The sequence below is a fragment of the Mytilus californianus genome, unplaced genomic scaffold, assembly GCF_021869535.1.
Source record: "Mytilus californianus isolate M0D057914Y unplaced genomic scaffold, xbMytCali1.0.p SCAF_2, whole genome shotgun sequence".
NCBI classification, from domain to species: Eukaryota; Metazoa; Mollusca; class Bivalvia; order Mytilida; family Mytilidae; genus Mytilus; species Mytilus californianus.
This window is the reverse complement of record NW_026262668.1, coordinates 20,844,069-20,851,540: the sequence shown is the minus strand read 5'-3', so window position 1 is coordinate 20,851,540 and position 7,472 is coordinate 20,844,069.

Genomic DNA, 7,472 nt, shown 5'->3' with positions numbered 1-7,472 from the left:
ACATTGAACGATAAAAGTGAATTGAAAACATGATGTCGCAGGAAGGCTGGTGCATCTTTAATGACTTCACAGATAATGTTTTTATACATCCTGGAAATGGTTCTTATTTATTCAGCTATTGTTCTGACTATTTCGGATCCATCTCTACTTCTTGATTTCTCTTTGAATGTTCTTTGTGATTTATTTGGAACTCATCATTTCCAATTATGTTACCAGATGTCGCTTTGACCACTTAAGGAACACGTATTCCGACATTTTGGAAGGCGAACCTCCTCCTGAATGCATTCAGTGTCAATGTCGAAGCACGGGGATCACATTTTAATAGACTGTAGATACAGTTGACATAAGGGCAACGTATTACACTGTCCAGGGGCGGATCCAAGATTTTGAAAATGGGGGCGTAATTCAAGAAAACATAATAGATATGGCTTATCGTAGTGAGGCGAATAAAAAGGACAATTTTGTCCTAAAAAATCATATAAATCGTCAGAAAAATGGGATTCAATTTTGTTTAGGCAATCAAATGAGGGGCGTACGTATCCTGGATCCGTCACTGCAGTTCCCACAGCAAATAATATATTTAAGAATATGTCAGCATTCGACATTTTAAAGTTTTTAAAAGAAATAAATCTGTTCCATCAAATATAATTTTAACAATCTTTTTATTCCTTTTTAATAATGTAAATATATAGTTCTCTGTTTAAAAAAATTTTATTTTATGTATATTTATTTTTGATCTACAACATTTTTCAATATAAACACTGACTTTCTAATATGTTTAATCCCCAATGGATAATTCTGCAAATTTAAAATGTGTAAAACGTTTTCGCCACGATATATATGAAATAGTGCTAAAGTTAACATTAGACAACAAACAATCAATCAATCAATCAATATGTTAAAAATGTTTTAAAAGAAATAAATCTGTTCCATAATCTAATTTGAATGATCCTTAAAGTTTTATTAAACTTTTCTATAATGTAAATATTGATATTTTGTTTTAAAATATTTTATTTTATGTTTATTTATTATAATCTACATCTTTATTCAACAGGAATACTGATATTCTAATTTCTATAATCCCTAGTATATTATTCCGGAAATATTAAAATGTATAACAAGTTATCGCCACGATAAAGCTGATGGTAAAGTAAGCGTTAAACAAAAATCAATCAATCAAGCAATCATCTAGTTGACTGAAACATTGTGAAATGGGGAAAAATTAAATAAATAAAATATGCTTTCACATTCCGGAAGCTAACGATGACACTGTGCCTGGTAAAATAGAATAATTTATTCATAAATCCTTCTTGCAGCAACCCCTTGACGAGTGAACTCTAGTTTCTGTATTGAGAATCCAAATGTTTTACGAACAGGCTAATTTCTGCTAAACTACATCATACCAAAACTACATTTTATGATTTTAAAACTTTCGGTTGTATAAAGTACTCACACTGTATATTCAATATTATGTCCTTCTGTTCAAACGAACATAAATTATTTATGTGCTAAAATCTTCTACTTTTGGTATAATATACATATCTTTGCACATCCAGATGTCTATAATTTTATTTGATAACTTTACAAAACTTAACTTCAGAATTTTCATTGGTAAATGTGTCTTTACGAAATTAAACTTCAAACTACATGTACACAAGCGATCGATGTGCAACACTGGTCACTGGACAAACCTAGATGATAAATCTCGAGATTGAATAGAAACGGGACGATATGAGAATAAACCAGTAAATGAAAGATATTGTGTGTAAAAATGAAATATAAGATGCAACACATTTTTGTACTTTATGTCCTTTAAATGACCATCGAAATGTATTGTGTAGTGAAGCAGTAAAACATAATGATCAATTTTATAACTTGTCTAATGACGAAAAGTTTTTATTTTTATTCAGAAATGAAGAACTTTGTCAGATAGTTGCTGAAACTTGTTTTAATATTTTATGTAAAACACATTTCTTTTTGTATAAATAGCTGATGATGTAATTTGAATCTTAAATATATCTATATAGTTTTTAAAATGGTGTAAAATATTGTATACTATGTATATGATTCTTTTACTAATCTCTCATAATTATTATTAGAATGGCGCTTGTTTATTTTTTAGTATTTAAGCTTATGCTATTTTGCTGTTAGTTTTAATATGCAGTATGTTTTATATATGTATGCGATTTTTATGTTATACAAGTGGTGAGACTTTAATTAAATATTTAATCTGAGATCTCGTGCACAATTTTTTTATGGCTTAACTCTTTTCAAAACTGATTACTTTAACCGTACATGATTTTGTTTTCTACCTAAACATTGACTACATAAACAATAGGCTACCAAATTAAAATAATTGTTGACAACATAGAGAAAATTACATATTATGCGACGATTGAACAAAAAATTCGTAAGGGTTCCACGGAACCCAGTGTCTCGCCTACTTTTGCTGTTAATCGCAGGCTCAACAAAAATGAGACGAGGAAAAACTTTAATAAAAATATTCCTCTCGATACATTTTTTTTATTGTAAGAAGCTTCTGTCCAAGTTTGGTAAAAATCCAGGATAGTTTATGAATCTAATAAATGTTTTAAAAAAATCTAACTGCAGACTGTATGTAATGTTAACTGGAAGAAAAACTAAGTCCATTTATAAGTAAAATATGGATAAACAAGTACAAAATTTTAATAAAAATTTCCTTCTAGATACTAGCTTTTGATCATAAACAAACTTCTGTCCATGTTTGGTACAAATCCAGGATTGTTTAAGAAAGTTATTAAAATTTTAAAAACTTTAACCACAGAGTGAATGTAATGTTTCCTATCGGCAAACAGGAAGTGGCTACATGGCAGATGCAAACATTGCTTACAAGCTACAACTCAATATCATCAAGCTGAAGACCAAATATTAAATCATTCCATTCAATTGGAGCCAAGAAAATTTTAAAAACTTTAACCACAGAGTGAATGTAATGTTTCCTGGCAGAAAAACTAAGTCCATTTATAAGTAAAATACGGAAAAATGGGGTTTTTTTTTTACAAAATTTACTTATGATCATAAACAAGCTTCTGTCCAAGTTTGGTAGAAATCCAGGATAGTTTAAGAAAGTTATTAAAAATTCAAAAACTTTAACCACTGAGTGAATATTTGTGGACGCCGCCGCCGACGACGACGACGACGACGACGCCGACGGAATGTAAGATCGCTTTGTCTCGCTTTTTCGACAAAAGTCGAAAGCTCGACAAAAATTATTGGCAATTTTAAAGGAAATATTCTTCTGGCCGGAAGCATGGTCTTCAAATATTCTGGTTTTCATTACAAGCACAAAAACAAATCTGTCGGAACTAATACCTCCCGAAATCTGTCGGAACTAATACCTCCCGAAATCTGTCGGAACTAATACCTCCCGAAAATTAAATGGTTCTTGACGCTAGCTAGCGCATTCTAAAGTACAGTCTCCGCATATAGCTTACCAACGAAATTTCAAATTTGGATTGTTTATTTTATGACTTCTTTATACATATGTGCTTTATTTATTATATAAAAGTAATGTATTAGTTATTCAACGAAACTATTTTTATATAGCAAGTCGAACGAACCAAACCATGCATTTATTGTGCCATTTGCTCGACTTTCTTAGAAATATATCTGGGTTTAGATGAAATATGCCAACTCAATAAACAAACTCGGGAGTACATATAAAATGATATATTTATATCAAACCGAGTTCAATCCAATCATTGATAAAGCCTCGGGATTTTCTACAAAATGTATGTAAGTTAAACATATGCATTACAGGGTGATCATTTTCTTTAAATAGTTCGACCCATTAAAAAAATTACCGAAATAAGTAATTCTTGCTGTCAATTTGTCGTTCTAATCCCACTTTCCTAAACACGTTAGTATTCGATGGACATTTTGCTATTTTTTTCCCAGCAAAGCAGATAATAAGAAGTGATCTTATTTGATCAATCGTGAAAAATATATCGACCGAAGTAACTATGTACATGTTTGTGTGTTTACGTGGCATTATAGGATACCGTAATATAAATGAATTACTGCTGCTTATGATTGGATTGTTAGATTTTTAAGCCGCGCCCCTTGAGAAAATACAACAATTAGGAGTCATTGATTGTTATACGATCGATATCAACGCCCCTATGATTGTCAGTTTTCCTACCGAAGGTCGGTGGTTCTCTCCGTTAACTCACTGACCCCTTAATGTATATCCGTTAAGTTTCCGTTAATCTTAATAGTTTTACGTAATCACAACCAAAAATTTGTCCAAATATGGTAATTTCTAGTTATGAAATTATATCAGTATCCTTTAACATTTATATTTGTTTAAGTTTAAAATAGAGTTGCATTAGGCATATTTTCCGGTTTCCAATTTTCTGCGAATTTACAATAAAGCCTTAATTTTTGCCTCAAAATACTAATTTCTGGTCATGACATTTTGTCAGTTTCCCTTTACAATTGTGTCTATGATGTTTCAAATAGAGTTATGTTGTTATCAAAGATATTGCTTTATCAATAACATAAATATTAAATCCAAGTTTTCATTGAATTTTTTGTTAAAAAAACCAAACAAAGACCAATACCGGGTCTGGGCTGCGTCGCTGCTGCGCATGCAACTGATAGAGGAAATATGTATACTGGAGTATAACTGATCATTCCCTTTCACTAATGCCAAGAAAATTTTAAAGAAGATTTTCCTTGTAAAGTGAGTGTTGTAAAATTTCACCTATCGGCAAACAGGAAGTGGCTACATGGCAGATGTAAAAATTGCTTACAAGCTACAACTCAATATCATCAAGCTGAAGACCAAATATGAAATCATTCCATTCAATTGGAGCCAAGAAAACATTGAAGTTTTTTTTCTCGGACGGACGGAATCAGGCGGTTACAAGACCTGCTTCCGTCTTTTAGTATATCAAATATGAGGACGTCTGGGGCACAACAACACTCTGTTGCAGATGACCTTAGTTGAATTTGGTTATTTTTTTTTATGTTCTTTTTGGTCATATAGCTCTTAAACTGTTTTTCGATATTTATACATCCTTGGCTTACAAATTATTCTGCTTTGAGCATTCCTGATGAAGGTAAATCCAGAAAATCATTTCGGACGAATAACATTTATAAAGTGTCAATTTGTTTTTCCAATTTTGCTAATGTTTAAGCCTTTTCTGCATAAAATGACTGAACTCAAAGCCACCAACCATCGATTTAAAATGTTTTCCGGGGATACATATAAAAGCAAAATATTTTAACAATAAAATGTTGACACAAAGATATGTTTCGTCTTATGTAATTTTGATAGTATAATGCAAATTATGAAATTAAGATGGGAATAACTTTAATATATACACTATGCGAAAGTTTTAATGCCAATAAACGATGACTGAGGGTGCAGGGTCAACCAATCAAGTGACAATGCTAATACAAATGCATACCAAAATTTTATTGACTTACCATAAGTGGTTCCCCTTACACTGACCAAATCACAAACTTCAACATTTAAACGAAACAAAAGTTTCAACATCAAAAGAGTATGATTGAGGCACTAGAAAACAACATGCCTCAGTCTCAAAACGATTATTCGTTATAAGGTTGTTCCATTTTATTAAAAGACATTATAAGATATATCAGAGTATGTGATCTCAATTGTTGCACTGTCACGCATATATGTGCGGTCTTCTTGATTTATTCGAACAAAATATTGATGTCTGAATAAGGCCCGTTATAACATGCTAGAAAGGTTTAAATTTTAAAATAGCTTGCGGTTCATATTTGATAGTTTATTTTTCTGCTTTGGTTATATTTGGTGAAATTAAAAAAATCTAGAATTTAAAATTGTTACTATAAATCGGAAGAGCATTAGTTAAGGAACAAAATAAGCAAAAAATATTGGAGCTCCTTTTTTTATTTTTTTGATTTTTAAAAAATGGCGGGAAAAGGCTGACTCGGACTTTTACCTTATATTTGCATTGATATTATTTGGGTCTCAAATCGAAAGAAAAGAAATCTAGAATCTGCTTAAATTTTGGTTAATGACCTTTTATGAGCTATTGAAGTCTTATATGAAAGGAAAAATGTGTGTTATGGGGCAAAAATTTTTACTCTGTATTAAAGGGAAAAAACCAAGGAGTCCGAACATCTGACACAAATTAGTAGTTGGATAAGGAGGATTCTGCGGCAAATTCCTAAACCTCACCTAAGTACATCCTTAATTACGTGTTATATTGTTCCATTATTTGTCTTTGTAAATTATTATCTTTACTGTTAAGTCCATTTTTGGAAACATCCCTGTGGCGTGGCTCGGTACTTATACATCCCGTCATTGTGTTATTGTGCTATGGTCCATTTTTGTATTCTTGACTTTCATTTTTGCTTTAGTGCTTTGTCTATATGCCTTTTTGTTTTTGTTTGTTCACATATTTGTTTGTTTTTAAAGTGATTAAGATTAAAACACAATGTTGACTGCTGTACCCCTATTTTGACATTTTTACTTATTATGTCTGTTTGTTTTGTTCACACATTGTTGTCAATATAATGGAATTTTATGCGACTGTCATACAAGTGAGAGGTTTAGATAGCTATTAAACCAGGTTCAATCCACCATTTTCTACATAAGAAAATGCCTGTACCACGTCAGGAATATGACAGTTGTTTACTATTCGTTTGATGTGTTTGAGCTTTTGATTCTGCCATTTGAAAGGGGACTTTCCGTTTTGAATTTTCCTTTGGAGTTCAGTATTTTTGTTATTTCAACTTTTTGATTTTGACTAAGTATCAACAAAATCCAATTTTTTAAAAAAAAGTTTGAGAATTTTCAAGCAAAACACAAATTCCATTATACTGTTCAAAAGATTTAGTTCAAATTTATCATGATTTATTGGAATTTGAAACGAGATTCGCCTTTTGTGTTTTCTTAAAAAGCACTGCATTACGGCATAAATTGTGAATATTGTGTTATATATTAATTTATAAAAATAACATCGGAATGTGTTTTTTCTGTCTTACGAATATTTTGGTCTTAGTTATTCCATTGAAAAGCTATTTGAATTAAGCTATCAGGAGTGGGACTGGAACTCATTGCGTCGTCTTGGAATTTATCCTTTATCACAAAAAGTTAAACCACTTATTTGAATTGGCGATATACTAAATTATTTTATGTCATCAACAAGAAACTTTATGATATTTAGTTTTAGTTCTTAATAAAGTGAGACATATATACTGAACACAAAGTGTTTTTATTTACGAACTAGTACTTAGTCTTCCCAGTATGTCGAAATAGCTGCGCTCTTTAACGATCATCTTAAAATGGGCGCAAACTTAATTAACCACTTTGAATGAAGTTGACACGTCCGATTTTTGTATCATATGATACCGGTAAACGTGAGAATCAATTAGAAAGCTCAAGAATAGATTTAAAGTTATATTTTCGTTTTGGAAACTTAAAGTATACTTAG